Here is a 24918-nt window from a genome sequence, read left to right on the forward strand (position 1 = left end):
AAAGAACGGTGGCCCTGCAAATCAAGTGATGTGATTTAAAGGCAAAAAGTGCTGGGCTTGAAGGTTTTCTGAAAAGGCTCAGAAGGGGGTGGGGTGGGGGGGACACATGGGAGGGGGGTATTATATGGAGTGAAATAAATTTGCTTAGCAGGTGCTTCTGTTGGAGTGGGCTTGGCTGAAGGGAGAGATCAGTCAAAGCTGGCTCTGACGGCCATTTCATCCACCTCAGTCCCTTTATTCATGAGCTTTGAGCCACCAGAAAAATCTGTCTTTCAGGAGCATTTATAGTTAACTTTCCCCCATTAAAATAGATGTGCTTGAGTCCATTATGTTTATGGTTTATACATCGGTCGACTTGGTTTCAAGCCTTTTCTCTTTGCAGTATTAGCGAGGAAAAAGGATTGTATTGTGGCCTGGTCATCTGAGGTATTTTAATTTGAATAGACGAACGAGGACAGTCAGTGTAATATGAGGTAAAAGTTTAAGTCAAGATACTATGAAAGTGACACATTTTAAAGTGGGCAATGGTGGAAAAACAAATCACAGACGACTCACTATTCACAGTGTTTGGCATGTATCAGTCACACGTTAAAGTGCTAACTTCCAAACTTTGGTGGGGATTCAAGACATTTGGTTAGAGGGCTTCACTTTCATGATTTTCGTTCTTGCATTCTCAAGGTATCTTCCCAAGAAAACTCTGAAGCGATGGTGGAGGCACTAAGTGCCTGTTAAGCACTACAACCTCCACACAGCAACTCAAGGCTCAGCTGTTGTTTGGAAGGTTCCAGCGCACCAGTGTACAGTAATTAACAGAGATGCATAGGGGAGGAAAAACCATGATACACAAATAAGTTCTCTGTAGTACCGAGGTGAGTCAAGTCCTTAATTACTTTTGTTTTTTTTGTCTCCCACCATCTCACAAAGTCATTAATGTCAACATGGAACATTTTCGTCTCATTTGAATGGGTAAATAATGTTAGTGGAATGACAGTTGGGGGTGAGTGAGTCACAACTTTTTGAAAACAGCAGGAAAGGAGCAATTAACAGAATTTGACAAGCAGAGGTACACATACACACAAACACATCTCTCTCCAGTTTTAATTGCTACAATGTCACTCCTCTTTTACGCAGAAGAAAATTAAGAACTTTTCGTTCTTAATTCCTTTGGGGGGTTTTTCTCCTAATTTATATGTGGATGCTTGAACACAAGGTCTTAGACATAAGTACAGTGAACTCCTCAAATTGCTTGATATGGTGGAAGAATGTATGTGTTTGGCTGGCCTCAGTGGTCTGAAAATTAAACAATTTCAGAGATATTTTTCTTTACACCATGCCTTTGTGTCTACCCTGTTATCTTATCTATTGTGCAGGTAGCAAATGATAAGCTTAATTATTTGGAGACTCTTCTTCCAACATAATTAAGCACTAATAATTAATTGGCAAAGTGAAACAACAAGAAATACATCTGAGTGTGTTTTTGTGATAAATTATTAAGATTTCATACATGGAAAGTGGATGCACCATCATGGTCACAAAAGGGACATGGGGCCAATATGGCCAAGTGTGATTCCACAGTATCTGTGCCCCCCACTCCACCCCCCAATCCCTGCCTCCAACCTCCCCATCCCCACACTCCACCCCCCAATCCCTGCCTCCAACCTCCCCATCCCCACACTCCACCCCCCAATCCCTGCCTCCAACCTCCCCATCCCCACACTCCACCCCCCAATCCCTGTCTCCAACCTCCCCATCCCCACACTCCACCCCCCAATCCCTGCCTCCAACCTCCCCATCCCCACACTCCACCCCCCAATCCCTGCCTCCAACCTCCCCATCCCCACACTCCACCCCCCAATCCCTGCCTCCAACCTCCCCATCCCCACACTCCACCCCCCAATCCCTGCCTCCAACCTCCCCATCCCCACAAACAAACAAAACATTAACTAAATTACCAGTACAACATATCCATTCGTACCATTCCCATCCCCCTGCTACAAAGGAATCCCATCCCCATTATAGACACAAACCAACATCACGCGTCTTTGGAGCCTAATAGACACACCGTATCAGAATATCTGGAAGTGGGCGAGGGATTGGTTAGCAGAGTATTTGTTTCCGTAAAAATCACAAAAGGTTTCCTACTTCTCCAAATCTATTTTGAAGCACTTGTTTTCCATCCTATTCTAAATAGAATGCCTCAATATGCACGGGTGGTAAGTATGATTGCCTTTGCTAATTAGAAATCGCAAATGGTCATATTAACGCCTGATCTGGACCTGGAAATGCTGCTCCGATAGAGCGATACATAGTACAAAGTACAGTTTTCCTGTCCTAGTCCAGTGTGTTGTAATACGTTTCATGCCAGCCAAAGGATTGCCTGATGTACTTTGTTTAACACTCCATTATTGTTTATAAGAGTATATGTGAAACCACATATATACCGCTTTTGAAAATGCAGGATAACTTGTAGCATTAACAAGAGTGCAATGTGTTCTGCCTGCTTTCAATACAGACAAGCCATTATATCATTGGAGGAGATAATATTACAGGCTACGTGCTCACCACTTTACATTATCAGGACGTCCAAAAACATACAAATCAAGGCAAATCAAGTGTGTCTGTCTGATTATACTAGAAGCACGAAGCTGACTCGTCTCTAATGTTTTTCTTCTGGAGCTGAATGCCTTCTCATTGGTTGAATCGGAAGGTGACAACAGGGGCTGTCATAACCTACAAGTCTGTGTTCTGAAATGAGTCACAAAGCAGTTGTGTCACACAATGACACCCTCACAACTTACACCGGCAAGAGACGGTGCAGGCTGCGACCAATTACAAATAATAACTCATCACATTTCTAATTACTCTTATCATGATAACACTGTGATCTAATTTCTTATCGCAAGGCAATGTATAAACCATTAGTAAAAATTGGATGGAAATTTCATCAGGATATTCCATTAGAATCATATCTTTATCAAGTAATATTGTATTGATTACAATCACATACACGTAAATCATATTCCTGTGCTTATATAAAAGATGTGCATCTATGTTGGCAATCGATTCACGTCTATAAACTCTAAATGCAGCCATTTAGTATTGCCAGGCTGGTGTCCCACAGTATGCTGGCAAGCATGTAATGGAATAAATAGAAAGAGAGAGAGTTGGAACGAGGCTAAAGGACAGTTGAGTGAGGAAAAATGGAGAAGCAGATAGGACTGCCTGATTGGAAAATTGATTGGTGACAAAATGCCACAGCTTGGAGCTAAGATTAGGATTCCATCCATCTTGAATGAAATATTCAAATACACACTGTCGGGCAGGATATATTACTGAATGGATAGATGTGTGAAATGTATGAAACAATGATTGGTGATTTAGTTTCAGAAAGGCCAGCTCACACAGACTGTGAGTGAATTCAGAATGCGACGGTGAGCTAAACAGTAAGTCTTGAAATCTGTGAGATGGCAGAGTACATTCAATGCATGACTTTAGGTACTTTTGTTGAATTTTTTATTAGCTTGAAGGGATTTAATTATTTTTTGAGAACCACACACCGTTACATTTTTATTTCATGCCTACCTCAGTGTCAAGGTCAACATACAGTAAGCTTACCTATAAAAAAAGACTTGCTATATTTCCTTCCGGAAACACTCAATAATCATCTAGCACATCTTGGTGCCTCTTTTACACTTTTCCTCTCAGAAAACATTAAGGCCAACAGGGCAATTTGCATGCTTTAAAGGGATTCAGAATTGACCTTCAAAGTAAAGGCAAAGTGTGCAAAACAAATAAGGGGACCAAAATGTCAGGACTGTTATGCGAGATGGACCTTCGGTGGCACACACACCATGGAAGATCCACACTAATTCAGAAAGAACAGGCTTCTTTCAAATGAGCGGTGCGCCTCATTACTAGGCAATCAACGGAGAGGCGTCGATGCAAACTCTGGAGAGTCCACAAAATATGGGAAACGTGGGTGAACGAAATGGATATTTATCTCTGTGGATAATGTGAAAGTTTGAAATGTCACAAAGTTCCCTTTGTTTTTATGGATGCGGTATTTGTTGAGAGTGGCCTGTGGCTGTCATTAAGGGGACGGAACTCTAAGAAAGATTAGATGGACTTTAGTTTAAAGAGGATCTTTCATTATGATATTGTGTTTGGCAGTGATCATAAGTCTCGGCTTTAACAGTATTCTGGAACTTAATTTATTGACACTAACAAAGGTGTTATTTTTAATGGCAGCAGAGTGAGCTAATGACAATGTACAATGAGGAATTGTATGAATGATGATTTAAGCCTTCTTCGGGAGCACATAAGGCCAATTTTATTTGACGGTGATAATGAAGCTGTGCTGCATGCAAGCTGGCCACTGGCCCAGGAAAGAGAAAGTCTACTGCAGGTGCTCATCTGTTTGAAGTTATTTGCATGGCAATCCATCACCTTGTAACTCCAAAAGTTTACTTCATGGCAGAATCTTTTCATCCGAGTTGGTACTTGTTTTGTTTTTGTTGAGAGTTAGCTTTTCCCATTGCGTGGCTAATGCAATAAGCCCAATGAGCAGTAATGGATCACAAATAGTTTAATTATGTCAAGGTGAACAATTATCATTTTGAGATGAATAAATTAGCTGAATTTAATTAACAGCCTCTATTGAACGGGAAAAAGGCACCAATTCTGGCATTTCCCCGTCGGAGATTTAATCAGGGACTGGATGTTTTGACAGACTGTGCTTATCATTGGTTCTGAAAACTGAGTGTTCTGGAGTGGGAGGGGCCATGGAGGGAAGGGGAGTAATGGAGGTTCGGTCTGAGTTACCCAAGTCTCAGAATCACCTGCGAGATCCCGAAATAGCTCGGGCAGCAATCACTCACATTTGTCTGGGACCAAGGTGAGATAACAGGGTTTCAGGGGGGCGTTCGACAAGGAAGGCAACTTCCATTACAACATATATATCACAAGGAGAGATTCAAGCTTTAGATTTTTTTTTTTACTACATTTTCTTCATTAAAAGTGTTGGCTCCGTACTTTTGTAAGCAGTCTTTGAAAATGCTTATCGGACAATATTTCCAGCGTTTGAAGCCGCAGTTCCCTGGCACATCCTCTCAGTGGGTCGACACAATGGAAAAGCCCCCCAAGGCTTACAAATGTGTGTTTGTTACTCCGGCAGATGTTATGTAATCTAGGAAAAGGCGCCCATACCGAGATGAAAGATGATTGTGAACATTTAAAAGAGAGCAGCATGAAGCATTCATGTTCTCGAGTGGTTACGGGTCTGTCCTTCAGCATCAGATAAGAAACAATAGAACAACTTCTGGGCTTCCCAAAAAAGCTTTGTGCCAAATGAACACTTCCAACCATCCATGTACATTCACTGAGACCGCAGGTACTGTGTCTTTTGGCTTATGAAATACCTTCCTCTTCTTCCTTTTACCCCATCATAGCACCTTGTTGGGGGGTGGAAAAAGCCAAATATGTCCTACATATCAGGATGGGGGTGGGGAGGGCAGAGCAGCCAACTCAAAGGATGTTGATCACTAGCGTCTTATCACGGCCCAAGCCAGACCACCCCTTGTGAATTAAAGGAGAAATAGTATCTCGCCTGCTCATTTTTCACTGCCCAGAGATGCTTGGTTGCTCCCTTTCTTCCGGCTCCTGCTCTGGAGAGATAATCCCGGGCTCATCCTGGGCAGCTGAATCCATCTTTTTCCTGGTCGTGGTCCGCAGTCCTTGGCTCTCGCTGAGGTCATCGCCTCCAAAAGTAAATTGAAGCTTACAGAAGATACAAAATTCTTTGTTTTGTTTGTGGGTTTTTGTCGAGTTTGTTCAGGACATTGTGTTCACCTTAAGGCATTCATTCCTTGAAAGTGAACCCTGGTGGAATTTCCTGTTTGTTCTTCATTGACAAAAGTATAATTCTGGGGGTCGAAGAGATAGAGAAATCATACCTCCAGACATGTTTATTTTCTTTAAAAGTAATTTTTTCCTGACAACTAACATTTCCCAGCATGGTTTTCTGGCTCTGTTTACACCCCTGCTGTTTCTCCCTATCTTTCATTTATGTTGTTAAATATGGTCAGTGGAAGTTGTGCATGCTGCTTTTCTACCAATACAAACACATCATTAAATCTGATTTGAGGAAGATCCATGCTTTGTATTTGACTTATGTGACATCATTCACAAGGGTTAGAATGGCTCGATTCAGTACTTTCCTCAGATTTAACTTCATCGCACATGCGTTTCCTTTGCAGGCTTAAGAAATGGAGAGCGGGCTGATTCGCTTCACAGCACCCCTGAAGTCGAATGTGGTTGCCGGAAAAAGATGACTAGTAGTCGTCGCATAATATGTGCTCATGAAGCGTTTCATAGCACACTTTTGGATTGCATTGTGCTTTGTGAGCAGTGTCTGGCGAACAGTGGGCTTCACAGGTTATACAGTAACTGTGTACTCTGCCTCGCCCCTCTCTCCTTCAGACAGCAAATGAAACAAAGTGAGACATCCTGAGCTCCTCGATATCGTGCCGCATAAAGGAGATGAAACCGAATGTGTGGGTGGGTAGAAGAGAAATATTTTGATGTATTCTCCATCTTCCAAGTCGTATATTTCCTTCGTGAAGGAACAGCAGCAGGCATCGACGGGGTTTTAAAGATTTATGAGACACACATGGCAGGGCTGTATTCCTTAAAGTACATTGGGAGGGGTTGTATTGCTTAAAGTGCATGTGCCTATAGTGTGTGTGTGTGAGAGTGTGTGCGTGTGTGTGTGTGTGTGAGAGAGAGAGAGAGAGAGAGAGAGAGAGAGAGAGAGAGAGAGAGAGAGAGAGAGAGAGAGAGAGAGAGAGAGAGAAAAAAGAGGGAGAGGGAAGTAGAGATGGGAAACATAGCCATTTCTAGATTAAAACTGTAAGACCCTCGATGTCTTTCTCAGTATGTGTATTTGTGCGTCTGCATGGCTCTTTTTTCTATTCTGGCATACTTGGCTTCAGATGAGTGGTTCCAGACACCTAATTGGTCGGTGGACCTTGCATGTGGGAAGGCATATGTTTCTCCCTCTAATGACCTTCTTCAACCACTCCTGTGGAGAAAAATGAGAAGCAAATATCCATCTTGCTCAGGGGTTTAACATCCAACCCTTCTATTGATCTTGTTACACTCTTTCTGTGGCTGTGGATCAGCTGCGACTGTGGCTGCGACTCATCATGCATCTATCATCATCAAGTGTACATGGAATGTCGTCATAGTTAATGATGAAGAAACTGTCGTATCCAAATGATTGAATTACCAAGCATCTAATTTTAATAATCCCAGTATTGATGGGAGTGTACAATAACGGCTCAGTTACATTTTGATTGTTGCCAATCAATGGGCCCATCCCGGTTACATTTGGTTGGGTATATATGTTTGTTTGCCAACAAACTACAGGTCTAGATGACCCAAGACAAGCGAACTATGTAGACACCATTGTGGAGGTAGCATGAAATGGTTAAGTGCTGGAAGTTTAAATAACACATAGATTTTCTTGGTTGAGCCTTCAAGGTTTTCAGCCTAAAAAGCCAAAGGCATGTGTTGTTTTTGTTTTTCAATGCAGCCAAAGAAAATCAGTTCACAGTGCAGACCAAACAAGGTCTACGAACCGAACAGCTAGGACCAAAACCTCCAAAAGGTACATCCCTACTGTGTGTTTGTGTGAGGTCTCAAATTAGTTTTCCTCTCTAAATGAGACTCGTCTTCACAACTCTGCAAGGGAAACTTCAGCACCGGCACTCCGCTGTGATCAAAGACCAGCTCCATTACCGAAGGTCAGTGAAGGACCCTGAGACGTACGGTAGCTCAGAAAACGGAGAAGATATTGAAAAACTGGGGAAGAACAGAGAAAGAGAGAAAGAGAGGGAGAGCGACACAAAGGGAGAGAGAGACAGAGATGTCAGGTCTGAAAAGTGAGAGATTTTTTTTTTAATGTCTGTCGGACAAGCCTAACTTGAGGATAAAATAGGAGACTTTAATTGATGCTGGAGATAATGACCTCTCCATTAGTCCAGTCAAAGGCACATTATAATCATCTTATTTGGCTTCTAAAGACTGTGCAGGACTTGAGAATGCTAATAACAGTGGGGGTTTGGGGGGGATGTGAAGTCACAGCCGACAGAAAGACAAGAAAAGAATACTTCCAGAGGTCAGGAAGTACTTCAACTTATTGTAAGAAGGCTTACTGTTTTTTCATTCCTATTATCCTCTCTCTAAAAGTGCCTCTGTTGAATATTGGAGACCGTCTTATAACCTGCCAGATGGTCGTGTTGTACTATTATGACAACACATTCCACAACTCCCGGTGATACAACACATGACGAGTCGCGCACACCCATGCAAACACAATGACCCGGAGAAACCTCCCTGCGCTCGCACAATTGCAAAAACATAAACGACTGTCCCTTCATCCATCCTATCATGTAACGTCTGTGACAACATCCCCCAGATAGGCCCCTCATGCGTCACATCTAATCTAGCCGGCAGACTTATATGGCTGTCAAAGTGTTGACAGTAGCGTTGTCTTGGTGATTTGTTGTTGTGTTTGGGGAGGGGTTGGTTGTTGTTTGCCTGCGCCCGCCATTGTGTCACTTCTTTACCTAAAATCAGATAACAAATGCAGACATGGTGGGGGAGAGGTGAGTCTGACGAGATAGTGGGGCTGGCAGGAAGAGGGGGGGTGGTGGTGGTGGTGGGGGGGGGTTGTCACTGACAGAAGCAGACAGAGTGGGAATCCTAATGCGTTTCGGTTCGCTGCAGACGTCCCCACAACCTAACGTAAACACACACACACTCGTACACACACACATACACTCATGCACGCACACTGAGACACCCACTTTGGACGAGGTGGTGTGTCAGACTCCGTGTCTTGTGGAGTGGAACAGCATGGTGGAACGACAGACTGACTGTGGACTGGTCCCTTACTCATCTACTCCCTCCTCCTCCCTCTATCCCTTCCTCAGTCTTGCTCGTCCGCCATGTTTTTCTTATCCGCCTTCTCTTCTCTCCCTGAATGTCCCTTGTCCTAATCAACCTCGTGTCCAATAATCCTCTGTCTTCCTACGTTATGGTCCCTCGGTCATGTTCCATCTGTTGTTTAACCCTGATAACATAGTAGCTTGTCAAAATCTTAGTATTATGTTCAGTATTAACACATGACAAGTAGAATTCTCCAGCTAGGCCTTCCATGAACTAGGTAAAATGAGAGTATAAGAGAAAACAAAATTGTCTATGTTAGTTTAAGGGTTGGGTGGGTATATGGGTTGGGCTTAGCACCTGGGCAGTTGTTTTGAGTTTTGAGGTTGTTGAGGAAAAACATTCCAATATCTCTATGCGTATTGTCAGAGGCCCACTGCATGACCTGTTGACCACAGCAAGGGACAATCCTCACATGCGGAAACTCTGCATATCACCACACATCTACTGTTTGGTTTGAAATGTGTTTTCCGACACATTGATGATCCCTCCGTCAACAATCTACATGTCGTCCTCCTGCTCTTTATGTCTCTTTCCGTTTCCAAGATCTGTTTTTAATTTCATGACGACTTTCGCTTTGCCAACATCAAAATTATCCTGCATTTATCATCTTTGAATTTGCACCCAGAAAATCTCCATCCGAGAGATGTGCTCCAATGGGGAAACAGACATTTGCATTTTTATTAGGGAGAAGGAGACGCTGGTTGTCTGCATCCCTGCGCCACGCAGAATCCAAACACATGCCACAGATTGCAACTATAGAAATGAAGAATCAAAATGAGATAGAACCGGGGGACATGGTGCCACAGTGCCACTCCTGAAAGCCTCGCCTGAAGATGAGGCCAGACGTCTCATCCTTACACCTTTGGTGACTGGGGGATCCCTTCCTAGTGGTTTTTGACGTTCAGGAGCCCCTTTTGACTCGTGTCATGGTGTCGAAACTCACGCTCCCTCGAAACCTCACCTCCTACTCCACTTGCTTTTCTGTACGAGACTTGTTGACTACGTCATTGAAACAGGATGAAGGACGAACGCTAGGCCGTTTCCCTCAACAGATTGCGTCAATCATTAAAGACACACAAGGGAGACAGAGGAGCTGAAAATCAGATGAATGTTGGAGGGAGTTGTTTATAGCTTGTATGAGTAAGGACCTGCCTTTGATGTTCCCACTTCAGCAAAGAGGCAGCGGGGAGACAACAAATGAAATAAAACAAAAGTTTCATGTCCCTGGTGTGCAGCTGTGTGCAGTCCAAATGTTTTGTTTGCATTGCGGTAATTTTAAACCATCTTTACTTGTGGTAGTCTTAAGAGAGGGAAAAGCATTCCCACCTCACCACTATTGTCCCGCTTTATATTTTATATTTCCCCCAGAGATATAAATTGAGTGTGTGTTCGTGTTTATGTCAGGGTAAGGGCCAAAGTTGTAATAAATGAAAGTGCTGAGAAGCAGCCCAGAATCATGTCGGGTGTTGGTGGGCTCAGCTATGAATCAAAGGTTGGCCATCTTCTGCAAGGACATCTTCATACGAGCATGAAATCACTCTGACAGACGTCAGTCAAACTCAAACACACATCCGGTAACTTCCACCAAGGTGAGGTGTGGCCGTCTGTCAGATTGAAATAACACATTAACATATGTTCACACAACCTTGGGGTTGAGCGACTGTAAAAAAAAAGTATTGTGTTGTGTGGTGTGCTAGGAATAGTCTTCAATATTAGTGTAGCAAATGCATGTCAGGGGGAGATCATCCCTATTCATAGTATTTACATTTTTCATTGGACACTGAAGGAGACTCACATGTGGGACAGGGGTGTAGCTTCATGCAAGGAACATTCTGTAATATCTGTTTCTATACGCTCATCTCTCCCTCCCTCTCTTTGTCAGCAGCTTCTGTGGATCCAGACGCTGTTTGTCTTGGGGCATTGTTTTATTACCTTCAAAAGTCTACCGGGAAGATCTTAAGACGGGGGTTGCCTAGCAACAAGGGCCTGACGATTCCGCCACAGGAGTGGATTGTGGGAGAGGCCTGGAGCAAGGGATGGGGAGGAAGGGAGGGAGTACTTGGAACAGCAGGAATATTTCACACCTGGTTCTATCTGTTGGGACCAAAAGAGTCACCACCTGTTCCTTCGTCTCTTATCAAGGGGGTCAATTTGAAGATCAGTTGATATATATGCACATGTCTACCATTTCTTCTCAAAATGCTTTGATTGTGGTAGCACAATGGAGTAAGTTCTATCTATGTGAATGTGGAGACTGCGGTGCGTTCTAATTTTGGTCTTTGCTTTGTTTTACCAATGTCCACGGCCCCACATAGAGGTTAGTGACAGTTGGGAGTTCTACTATAAAAGAACCCCTGACAAGACTGTCGCTGTGAGCGTCTCCCCTCAAAGTGCCCTTCCCCTTCCCATCTTTGTCCACTTGTCCAAGCATCCTTTTATATTACAGCTGGGTTTGATAAGCACTCGCCTGAAGGCAAATCAAACTCTACAACCTGGTTACAAATTGAGGTCAGGGCTGAATGGAGAGGTGTGCGTGCGTGTGTGCGTTTGTTTGTGTGTGTGTGTGCGTGTACATGCTGCCTAATACAGAGCAAAACATGGCTAGTCCCCCCCACCCTCTGGTCCCTTTTAACATTGGCAGGTTCATAAAAATGAAGACGCAAAACATGTACGGGAGAGTGGTTCTCTGGCGCGCCACCAGATATTTAATCATAATTACCCAAACAATTATGGGGCTAATTGTTATTGGTGAGATAGGACCGCTGGAGAACGGAGCGTCTAGGTTATTGGAAACCGACTTCTCATTCTCTCTCCTCCCTTTGGAGTCTTATCGTCCCTCCATTCTTTACCCTTGGACCCTCTTATCTTTTTTTGGGGCGCTGTACTCATCCTCTATCTCCTCTGTCCACTCCCCCACTCCCCCCCCCCCCCTCCCTGCTCCTGCCCTCCCACAGGGTTGAAAGACCCCCCCCCCCCCAAATCACCCCTCACCTATACCATCTCAGGCAATCATTAAGGGTGCTTCTGTAACTGGCTTGCTAATTAGGCCCCGTGCACCCTCTCTCAACCGGAGTCGAGCTGGGGGGAGCAAACCGAGACGGTGGTGGAAATAGTACCGTCCTCTACCTAACCAGCAGCCATGTTCAGGGAAGTCCGTTTTCATCAAGATGACGTCCTTCCATGTTGACCGGACTTCAACCGCCTATGAGAGGTTCTGGCAGAGAACCCCTTCGATGGTGTGATCACTTCACAGAGGACCCTCTCTTGGGGTTCTACACAGAACCTTTTCACATTCTAAGAGTGCGTACGAAAACCCACCCAAGGGGTTCCAACAAAAGCCTTTTCATAGTTCAAGGGTTTTATCTAGAACCCACCCAAAAGTATTGAATCACATACAGCATATTGTATATTGTGGTCTATGATCATTTTACCAATGTATGTTACAATTGCCATTGTAATGAATTTTATGATACAAATTTTCGCCAAATGATTAAACATTGAGGATTAAGGTGGGAGAATCAGCAACATGGCTCTATAGACACAAGCCAGGCACTTCATGCTCACCTCAGCAGGTGAATTCATGTAATGTCAAAAAATCAGGGACGCAGGTTTCATTATACACGGGTGAGACAAAAGCCCCTAGCTAGACTCAACACTTTCACCCACTGTCCAGAGAATGCTCTGGACATCTATCTGTCAAGGATGTCTAGTTGTCTCATTCTTTGGGGCTGCTTGTCTCTCCTGTCTGGCGCTCTTCTTAACCTTGTATGTCACAGCTCTTAAAAGGACAGAGGAAGAGCAGTTAAAGACTTCTCAAAGCCAATGTGAACCGAGCGACCTTTAAGCCCTGATATTGTGTCACAGAAGTGGTAAAGGGTGAAGAGACCCCTTTTGAAACCTCCGTGCAGATAAGTGAGGCAGAATCTCTTTCAAAATGTAACCCTGATGACAAAGTGAGGCCTTTAGGTTACCCACTGATAGCCCCTCTCTCTTCATGCATCTGGTGCCAAGGCCTGAATGTGGCATGAATCATACTATAATACCAGGAATTTCTGTGTGTGTGTGTGTGTGTCTGTCTGTCTATGGATCAATTATCTCACAAACTAGGCACTTTATCAGTTAAAAGTAAGTCGAAATGTGGCATGTGTACAGCTCAGGACCCAAGGATGTGCATTGAAGCGGGTGAAGTCGTTTGGATGCGACAACCAAAAAGTAGATTTTAGGCAGTATAAGAGGAACAGCTAACAGTCAAGCCACTGCCTGTTCAGGGTTGTAGAGGGCTGACAAAAGGGCCAAGGCCTGATTCAAACCCAGGCTGCTAGAGGAAGGACTCAGCCTACATGGAACATGCACCAATCCTGTGAGCTACCAGGGGGCCCCAAAACTGGGGGCGTTTTTGTGAATATTACACACTAGCTGTTGTGCCAATCATGGTATTCTAAAGAGAGTGAGATCCACAGACGGTCACTGTACTAGTCATCAATTCATGATGGGTGGACCAATCATAGGGTTATCAGCTAAACATTTGAATCACTGGCTGGGTCCTGGGCAAGTGCTCCGCGGGGATTTCTGTGTGTTTATCTACGTATGTGTCACCCAATCAACTAAGCGACATCTTAATCATCGGCTGCATCACGAGCGCGGGCATTGCGCTAGTTACATCTAATATAGAAAGCATCAAAGCAATGACAGAAAGACAGATTAGTCAAATCTGCGGTGAACTAAATATCTGAGTGTTTTTCATGATGGACATTTTCTTGTTTGCTTCTTTTGTATCATTGTTGAGCATAATTCTGTTGTGCCAATTACATTTGAGGGGGTGTTTGGAATTCTCCAGAAACCTGTAATTACTTCTCCATTCATTTATCAACAATATTTTTCTTTGCACAAAAATAGCATCTCTAGGGAGAAATTTGCATAGGCCCAGGATTGCAAAAAAAAACATGATCTAAAACATATGATTAATTAATTTTGTGTTTCTATGTCGTGTGGAATATTAAACGTGGCTAATGATGGTTTGTAGAAATGTAGACAGATTATTTTTTACTTCAGATTTTCCAAGTTTTATGTTAAATCCTACGATCAACAGACATCTACATCAACTGCATACATATTACAGCCAAATTACAGCCATAATTCAAACATTACTTATTTAAATCTATTAACTGTACTTAAGTCATGTCTCAAACCTAAAATAGACTACCAGCATTGGCAGTTTGGGGGGTTGAGGGGTCCTTGAAAAAGGCAGTTTGGTGCTGAGAGCAGATCTTAGTGGGGAAAATGTATGATTTAATATTGATTATGAGTTAATACACCATATGCTCCTTGCAATTAAGCTGTCCAAGGATAACCCACTGCTAATTTGTTAAGAGTTCAATGTAGCATAAAATCTGGGGCAGGTCAGTCCCAAGTGTTTAATCTGTTCTTGCGCAGAAAAGAGACTAGCCACACAGACTAATTAGCCAGCCAGATCATAGATGAGAGAGGCCCCTCTGTAGCACCTTCAACTCTGCAACCCCTACCTTCTCCCCATCCGGACACTTAGAACAAGCTGAACGGGTATGGAACAAAGGTGAAGTGCGTGGAGGGAGGTGAGGAGAGAGTTCAAAGCTAGAAGGAGAGACAGTCAAAGAGACAAGGAGAAAGACAACATGTTGACATGGATGACGACACAAAACAATGTCCCGCGTTGGCCGAACTGTGATATCCACAGAGGCCGTGTCTCAGAAGATAATATTTATGTTTTGATCAGTAACACCCACCATTTAAACGTGTGTTGCTCTTTGTTGATATCTCTCCACTTTAAAGGATACTGGGTCAGCTTTAGCCACAAGACAACTCTGGTCTTGCTTGTGATATCCATAGCTTGTTCACTTTTTGTAGTGACCTAGGCAAAGCTAGAGGCTCTCCCATTATCTATATTATCTAACTGCTTCAAAGGAGGTCAAAAAAGCACAGCCCCTCGATCAGCTCGTCCACCTTTATTGATTGTCCCAATCACACAGGTTACCACTCAGACCGCAAGTTCCCCCTCACTGAAGACAAAGAAGATCAAAATCCAACTGTAATTAGAGACAATGGAGGCTAATGGGAACATGTGACTCCAGAAAACTCTCCATGCTGGTCCAAAGTGTCTGACACAAGCATCAGTTTATCCTGTTCTAATCAAGCCTATGAGTTGTATTCGGTGAGCTCAAATTTCAAGTACCTCCCTCTCAGTGCTTCTGATTTTGACATTCTTGATTAAAATGATAGAGGGGGGGGAAATGTTTGATCTCCAAATCTATTTACATTGAAGATTGATTTCAACACCTGCAAGGCTGTGATCCTGGAATTGTATGCCCTCCAACACCTACAGGTAGGGTGGAAATTCACCTGGAGCAGCTGTAAAATATATTATAACTTATTTTGTACAATTTCTAAGAGAATTTTGTCAAAGAGAACAATGTCATCCGTAAAAACCTATTTTGCCCCAGCTCTTGACTAATTGTATTAGCCAGTAGGATGCGCTACAAATGTATTAACCTGAGGTTTTGTAGTCCCCATTATCTGTCACACACGTAAACACACGCACATTCATACACACACACACCACACAACCAGCAAAAGTGAAATCGATGGCGAAAGGTGAGGGGGGGGCATTCCTGTACACACGCCATAGACCCCTATTCTAAATCACCGATTACAGTCCTAATGTACACCTCCAGGGGGAAATATCTGTTTGAGAGCAGTTTCAGTGACTTATTGATTGGGGAATTAAATTACTCAAGCCTTTCCTTCTTTATACTCGCTCATAATATACAACTGTGTTGTTCATGTTGTTTTTTGTTTAATTAAACTAACTCCCTAGGGAATCGCAATGGAGGGAGCGTGTGTTGTTTCAGCCACATCCATTATTAGTCATGTTCTCTTTCTTCATTCTTTATGGAAAAATTGGAACACATGTGGTATTGACTCATTCAGAGCCCCCACGGTTGTCGTCACATTGATTGAAAACCTGTAAAGACTTTGAAATCAACCTTATCTTTCCTTTTTTTGGTTTAGGCTTTATTAGAAAATGTGTGTGATGCCTTAATTTGGGTTTTTGGCTCATAATTCAGTCATAATTACAGTACTGTAAGTAAAAGAAATGTTCAAATGGAGCATGAAATGTGTCTAGCCAATCCTGAAACGATCCTAACTTCGAGGTATGGGAGTCCTCACTGTCTTGCGATCTTAACTTCGAGGTATGGGAGTCCTCACTGTCTTGCGATCCTAACTTCGAGGTATGGGAGTCCTCACTGTCTTGCGATCCTAACTTCGAGGTATGGGAGTCCTCACTGTCTTGCGATCTTAACTTTGAGGTATGGGAGTCCTCACTGTCTTGTGGAGTCAGGGGAATTATGCCTGCAAGAAACCAGATGTTTTAATCAATCTATTCAAATCAATGTCCTATCTAACCCACCCCAGGATAAACACATAATTGAATTTTTCAAATGTATTTCATTAATTGTACCCATGTTTAGCATGAAGTTTGTGAGAAAACAAATACAATAAAGTTTGACACTGAGCTCAGCACGTGACTAAACCAGTCGTTTGGTTTCAATGCTTGGGCAAGCTTCAAAATGATCGATTAAACCACCCTGAATTTCCTAGCAGTTTTAACAGACACTTCTCTACAATTACTCTATTCTACTCTATTCACTAACTTTATCTGTCCAATGAAACAGAAAAAGGCCAACAAAAATATTTTTTTTAAATTCTGTTACATATAGCACACAATGGAACACCTCATTTAACTTGTTCACTTGGCAAATGTATTTTCATTGTCCCTTGATTATGGTATTCATTATCTCAACAACAATTAAAATGTTTAGGCTCCTGCATTCAAGATGGTTTCATTCATTTCAATTAGGGATTTTTACTTAAATACACACAACAAACCATTTCCACAGATCAAGATGCATAATCGTGACTTACCTATTATTCTGGACTGCCTATTCACAGTGTCTGGTCCTCAGTCTCAGGATTCAAGACAATATCAGTGTACTTCACTTTTAAAACAGATTATTTTTGTCGTTTTCTTTTAAACTTTGAACATGTGGGTAACAACTGTGGCTTAAAAGCTTTTCCCCCTGACCGCCAAATACTGGTGAAACATGCGAAACATCACTTGTGAGTTCATTTGACAGCAAATTATTATTTGTTGGTCCTGGGGTGAGTAGGATGCGCCTTTGATATGAATAGATTGTTAAAAGGGCTGGTTTCTAAAGGAAGAAATTCCCCATACTCAACATCAAAAGGCCCTTCAACCAAAACGTCACATCCAATAATCATCTTAGTTCGTATTGTTTTACAGTTAGGGTGTCTTCATATGTATGTTACAATCCATTCGATTATATATTTCATTTTTCAATTTAAAACATTAGGTAAAGCCTGAAACAAGCAGTAAGGCATAAAATGTGCTTTCCAATTCCGATATTCGATTCCGATTATTAACACAAAGTCTTTAAAGGTTTTCAGTTGTACCGTATATGCATTATATTGTTTCCTGTTTGTTTTATCAAATGCTCTATGAAAATATATTCCCCAAAAACATCCAAAAGATCCCAAAGTATCCACAACCTGCATGAACAAATTGCCAATAACTAATTTGCAGGTCATTGAGCCTGAGCTCCTTAAGGCGTGATGTACATGAGACTCATACCTAACTCAGTTTGGCGTTTCCTGACCCTGAGCAAACATAACACTGTGTTTGGTAATGATTAGTACTTAATTGGAAGGATTTCAGATCTTCCTTAACCTCAACGCACACACACACACTGCCTTTTTGCTGACACTTACAAAGGAAGGGATTTCGGTGAAGAGGGAAGGAGAGAAAGAGTGCTGACATCACAATGTCTGAGGATCGGAGAAGGAGGGAGGAAGAAGGTGTTTGCCTTGGTCTGCCAGAATCAATACGTGCATCAAAACCACTGCTGATGTTTCACTCTTCCTTTCACTCTCTTAGCTATTTATTCATCTCTTGTTTATCTCTGAGAAGCCTTCAGCTTACACTGCCAAATAAAAAACGCTGACAAACCAACTGTTGTCTGAGCGATTCAAGCATCTTTATTTACCTTGAATCAAAATGGCCGCTGTCAAAGCTGAGGAAAAAAGCACAGCCACAGCAACTGTTACTTGACCCTTATGTCGTTTTGCCATTCTTTGACTTGACATAGGGATGAACCCCTCTATATTCAGTGACAAAAGAAGGAACAGATTCTCGTTGTCTGAGGGCAGAGGAAAACTACACCTTAGAGGGGCCCCCAGTGGCTTGATTGACAGTTTGTCTTCCAGATAAATGGAGTATGACCCCACAGTGTCTAAAACAGCTAATCCCCTGTTGCCTCTTGACTGACAGGTGCCACGGTTAAAGTCCCGCCCACACATTTACAGCCATTACCCTTTGGTAAAAGAAGAAAGGGGTCGAATTTCAAAGTTCAAGTGTATCGACAGACATTAAAATCTCCCTTCATGACACATCGATGAACGCCGGTGAATGACAAACAGCAATGACAGCCAATCTTTTCCTCAAATTTAAATTGCATCTGTGTAGAGATGAGAGGAACAGGAGGTGGCAGACTTGGGTGAAAAAAACGCACTCCCAGTGGTACTCTTGGCAGTGGTGAATTCATTTGAATCTATTAGCTAAGAGAGGAGAACGAGATGGGAACAAAGAGAAGCAGCAGATCATATTCACCGTCACCAAGTGAAAATGGCCTCATCCCTGACATGGTGTTCATTGTTGACAGCTGTTTCTCACCTTCAAATGTCTTTACACCAATATCATTGAGCAATCAGTGGATTGAAAAAGGTAACACTTTAGATCCAGGTGCTTGTAAAAGTGTTAGTTAACAGACAATAATACAATTTAAAAATAGTATTAACATTAATGTGTGTTAAGAAGTACAACGGCAGAGTACAACGGCACTTAGGAATGCTTGGCTGGACCTGATGTTAGTTTCCTCCAGGATCACAATGACTCGTATTGAGAAACTTGTTGCTCTTGTTGGTTAGTTGTAACGGTTTCAAATTCTTGTACTCGCTGTGAAATATTTTACTGTTGATTGTTTTTTCTAAAGGTACACTTTTGCACTCTTGTGGGGAGTTTCATGTTGTTCAATTGTAATTTGTTTAACTGCATGCTCTTATGGTTCTTCCCTTTAGCACTTATTTGGTTTTCCACAATGTATGCTTCATGTTTTGGCTGCTCGCAATGTTTGGGGCTATCTCGTTGTTATGATCAGTGACCTCTGCTCTTTTGTAAAGCTCTCTCTTGGAAGTCGCTTTGGATAAAAGCGTCTGCTAAATGCATAAATGTAAATGTAAGAAGAACAACCTTAAGTCTTGTTTAACTAACGCTTATTACAAGCACCTGATGACCACAATGATCTATATCATTGAATGAAGTTTATACCTTGTATGTGTATAATAGTAGTACTGTCTGGTTTTGTGTATTGCATAGGCCTACACCATCATATGTTAGTCTCCTCAGCAGAAATGGTCAGTTTCTCTGATATTAGAAGGCTACCAGTTATACTAATGTGCATTGTTTGCACTGTACTCTTCAAGTACCTGTGCAGTATGAATCAAACCAACAGTTTGGCAGTTACCCATAATCAGGCAGTACAATTCACTAGACGAAAAAAATCCAATAATCACTGAATGTCCTTGTTTTTTTTGCTATTTCAGCTGTAATCGGAGCAGGATAAATCAGACTTCATTGACTTGTAATTAGGGGGACCTTTGAAATCCACTTCCCCTGTTATCTGAATTTGGGTTTAAAGAAAACCAATCATTTTGTTCTCATCTACAATGACCCACTAACACTCAGTCTCTTTCACTCTCATTTGGCTCTCTCTTTCACCTCTGCAGGAGTCCTGAACATACGGCTTTCCAGGCAGTTATCGATAACATTTAGAGCAGGAACTGGTCAAAAGCAGATTAGGCCCTGTTCAAAACTAGTTTTATATGTTTCCACTGATCTACTCCTGCAAAGGAAATCATTAGAATTCAAGCTGTTGAGCTATTTTAACCTAATAATCCAACCACAAATATTCAGCAAAATAAATTATTTTCCAGCATGCCTGAAAGCAAGACCTTATTTCTTCATTAAATGTTGCCTGCAAGGGAAAATGGAACTTCAAAGTGGTAACAAAAAACCTGATTTCAATTTGCTAATTTAAAAGAGAGAATCTGTGGAATCATTTGTGTAACAAACTACTCACTAAAGATTATTGGAATACCATGTTGATAGCCTGTCATTACTTCAATTTAAAGTGTGAGAAGTACATGTTCAAATGTGGAAAAAAAGATCTTGCCAATGTTAACATTTCATATCATACATTTGAATTCTCTGGAAGTGTCTTAAATCTTAGTCTAGAGTAACATTTTCATAATTTGCTCACATATGTGTGTTTGATGTTGTGTTTTTTTCTCCACCCTTTTTCCAGGGCGATGTACTTAAATGGAAGTGGCAGCAGTTCTCTGTTTTTATGCATTTTTTTCTTTTCATGTCAATTGAATTAGCATTTCACTCACCGCTCAGCATCTCATCTTTCAGATCTGCTACAATCTCCCACTTTTCTCCTTTTAAAGAAGGAAATAAATTACTTGGTTGGATTCTGGGTTAATCGGCTTGTGTCGCTTTTTAACCTTGTTTGGAGCTTCTCATATTCCCCTTTGATTATTGTTGAAATGAAATGGGGAAATAAACGAGAACAAAGTCCTTTATGAAAACAGTCATGGGTGATAAGAGAAATCAATCAAAATCAAGGAGAGCCCCTCAATTGTTAGGTATAAGAGATTAATTTAAAAACCAAATGATACAAGGTGTTCTTTGATTGGAATGGGTAAATAAAGTAGACATTCAGAGCCATTTGGGGAGTGATCCAATTTCTGTAGGAAACAACAGCGATTTGATTTATCATTAGATGAATTACAGAAGAAAGTCTTTAAACACAGATTAATGGTGCTAGTTTTTCAATAAAGGTCCATTTCCATATTTTGACTAATAGCTCTTTTATGATGTAGAATTGTTCACAATGAGACAAACTGTCCCTGTAGCGTCAGAGACGTGTAAACTGTCAGTGCCATATCGTTTTCAGTATCAAATCTCTCAAAATGTAACTTTCTTCAAAAGAGCCTGGGTGTGATTCAACCACAGCCAATAGCTGAATTGAGTTGACCTGCAGGCCTTGCATTGGCCCCAACAAACTGTCACTAGTTCACTTATGAACTACAGTGAACTCAACCCTCTCTCTCCCTCTCTGACAACTTCCCTTTTGACACAACATAGACAAGTCCTTCCCCTTTAGACACAGTTTCATTGGGCGTTGTTCAGAGCTGGAAGTGGTGCGTGGTTTTCTGTAGATGCCAGTGCTGACCAAGGCTGGCTCATCACAGCCTTGCCCCTGTCACACAAACTGACAGATATTCTGTTTCGGTGGATGCCACGATATCCAAGCCCCTGCTCTGCCAACAACCTCGCCCCCATCTGAGGGAGAAGGGGGTCTGGGGCTGCTCGGAGCTGTCGGTTTGATGGCTCCCGGAGTGGTCTGAGAGACCAAAGATCCCAGCGCTATACACAGGGATGCCACGCCGTCATAGACATGCAGGGTTGACTGGAATGGTGTTTTTCTGCCATTATCATATTTTCCATTCGGTGTTGTTCCCCCTGCGTGAACGAGCATGTCTGGGAGGGGGGAATGCAGCTTGTGGGTGATTGGAGAGATCAAAGGTGGGGAGGTCTTACTGCAGCCTGCCTGGTGATTGACAGGGCGAGGTTGAACAATGGTAAAAGACTCCTTCACAGAGACTTCACTATACAGTGTGCCTTTCTGCGTTTGTGTTATGGTTGGGGGAGAGCAAGTAGAGACATCCATTGCCAGCACAGATCAGCCACAAGGTTCGGCTTGGAAGGGACATGACTGTGAATTCATCTGGTTGAAGACTAGTTAAGCTACGGACTCATTCAAAGTTGACTCACTTAAAACAGAGTTGCAAGTATATAGCTGAATCATGGAATCTACTCCAATATATCCATGTCTACATGGGTCCAAACTAGCTACTAGGTGCAAAGAAGCCATAGATTTAGATGGATTGGACTCTGTGACAGCAAATCCGGGGGAAAAATAGCCATTGAGAATGTCAAACGAAAAAACACCCGCGAAAAAGTACGAGAAAAATGTTCTCACCTCTCGGAGCTGTGGCGCACAGTGTCACATTCTTCACCCGGGGACGGTGGAGCACTTAACTCAGGGCTGTCGTGATTTCTCCAATTACTGGTGACAGTTTCCTGTCCGCGTGGGAGGCGGTTCACCCCTGGAAGTGCCTGGCAGAATACGAAGCCACCACAACATTAATAATTCACCACCAGGTACATTCATATTCAGCCTAAGCGTCACAGTTTGGGGGCCCATTAGCGATAAAGACAAAGCCCACTACCATATAACTTTAGACTTAATGTTTCATCTCAGGCACCTTCGGAAGATTTGACGAGGTGGATGCTTTTAGTTGGCAGTCTGGTGGCAGGATCGGTCCATCTCCATGAAGGGGACTGGGGGTTTCTGAGCTCCGATGCTCTTTGTGTTGTTCTGTCCTGTGGGCCAAAGTCATTTGCAGACATTTCCTGTAACTTGTTGGCTCTCGTTGGCCTTTTTACAGTACAAGAAATGAAAGTTTGAAATGAACGTTGTTTCAGAGACACTGACATACAATACAATTAGGTCTTTTTAACAACTTACACAACATACAAAGTCACAGAGGTAGAGAGAGAGGTAGAGAGAGAGAGAGAGAGAGAGAGAGAGAGAGAGAGAGAGAGAGAGAGAGAGAGAGAGAGAGAGAGAGAGAGAGAGAGAGAGAGAGAGAGAGAGAGAGAGAGAGAGAGAGAGAGAGAGAGAGAGAGAGAGAGAGAGAGAAAAGGCATAGCGAAACATTAGTTTTGTAGCACCACCATCACAAGTGATAATTGGAGTCAGTCATGCCAGACAAGGGTGGAGCTCACCAAGCACTGCCTGTACCCTGCCAACCTCCCGGGCACAGCAGGGCCTGGCACACGTTGCTTTCAGAGAAGGAACCAGACTGCACCAGCAGCTGGGTTCAAATAGAAACAGTACTTACAAACAACAGACAACAACTTCTTGGGGTTGGAGTAAGCAGAACAAGGGCTCCAACAAACTGGGACATGATGATGCATGAGGAAATGAAGGGTTTTACTGAACCAGCATGGTCCCTATCGTATCCATGACAAGATTTCAATTGAAAGCAAATCCTGAATTGCTTTTAAAAGATGGATTTGTTCTAACGGATCACATTTGGAAAAGAACATGCATGTGTAAATTGAGTTATGGAGAACACAGGAAACATGAATTCACATGTGTTTTGTGACAGGATGTTATTGCATGGGATATGTACTTCAATAAATTTAACATAATGTGTATTCAATAGTGTGTTATAGAAGAGTGGAAGGTGGCATAATATCATACTTCAAATGCACATACACCTTGGAAGAAATCAAAATAGAAAATATGAATTGATCGTGGTCACAATAAACACAGGCAGACAGTTTATTCCAAGTTTCCTGCTGGTGACTTCAGCTAAGCAGAGCAAGAATATGTATTAGATTATATATATAAAGCCTATGGTCTCAAGGTCACAACTCCATTCACTTAAATATCTACAGCAAGTACTCTTTTCAAAGACACCGCCCAGAAAAAAAAGAAACTTTGGCGACGTCTGTCAGACCTGAGAAAGAGAATACTTGAGCATACTTGACTCACTCGAAGACATGAGAAGAAGTGAAAAACCTGTTTTTGTCATGAACAAACGGAATAAATCATTTGGATTTTTCTGGTTTCATCTCAATTGGACATGAACTGGCTTTTATGACAAATCTCATACTATCTGAGATACAAACAGGAAAGCCAATGAGAGAGAGAGAGAGAGAGAGAGAGAGAGAGAGAGAGAGAGAGAGAGAGAGAGAGAGAGAGAGAGAGAGAGAGAGAGAGAGAGAGAGAGAGAGAGAGAGAGAGAGAGAGAGAGAGAGAGAGAGAGACCAGTTGCTGAATTGGCACAATACAAAGTTGCCTCTCAATTCTATGATGAAAGCTGTCCTTGAAAACCTGAATATCTTTACCAATACAACCAAACAATAAGGTATTAAGATTGTTTGTCGTCATTGCATTGGCTATGGGGGTGTTACAGTAAATTCCATAATATACTGTAATTATTTGTTTGGTGCTCATGGTTAGCAACACCAACAACATAAGAATGTGTGCTTATAATCTTTTAGTCATACTTCTGGTATGAGTTTCTGTGAATTCTTGGCATACTATGCATTTATTTGTCTGCATATAATATAAACCATATCCAATATCCATTTTGAATGTAGCATTGATATTTGACTGAGAGTGGACAAATACATATATGTTTTTGTGGTACAGTGAAAACTCTGAAATGTACAGTAACTCTAAGCCACGAACCAAGAGAACTTGTGAAAAGAGGGAAACTGTGGGAAATATATATCTAATTTCAGATTATGAACCCTGTATCAATGGTCGCTTCAAGCAGTCACTGGATTCTTAATAACATGATTTCATCAAAGGTACTCGGCAAAACGGTGTGGATTTACATTTCAAAAGGATAAAGATTCCTTTCATTTCAAACTAGTTTTTTCTTCACCAAAGGTAACTTTCTATTTACTGAGGAAAGTTTATCTCACTGCGCTTCACCAAGCGGTGTCATGTCAGCTCGTTTGGTCCCCTCTTTCAGAACTTATGAGTCCTTGTTAGATGTTGGAAAATACCCTTCTCACAAATACCTATTTTCACAAATATCACAGGTATTTGATTTACTCATCGTCCAGAAGGCCCCAAAAGCTCTTCAACA

This window comes from Osmerus mordax, chromosome 23 (genome assembly GCF_038355195.1).
Source record: "Osmerus mordax isolate fOsmMor3 chromosome 23, fOsmMor3.pri, whole genome shotgun sequence".
Lineage (NCBI taxonomy): Eukaryota > Metazoa > Chordata > Actinopteri > Osmeriformes > Osmeridae > Osmerus > Osmerus mordax.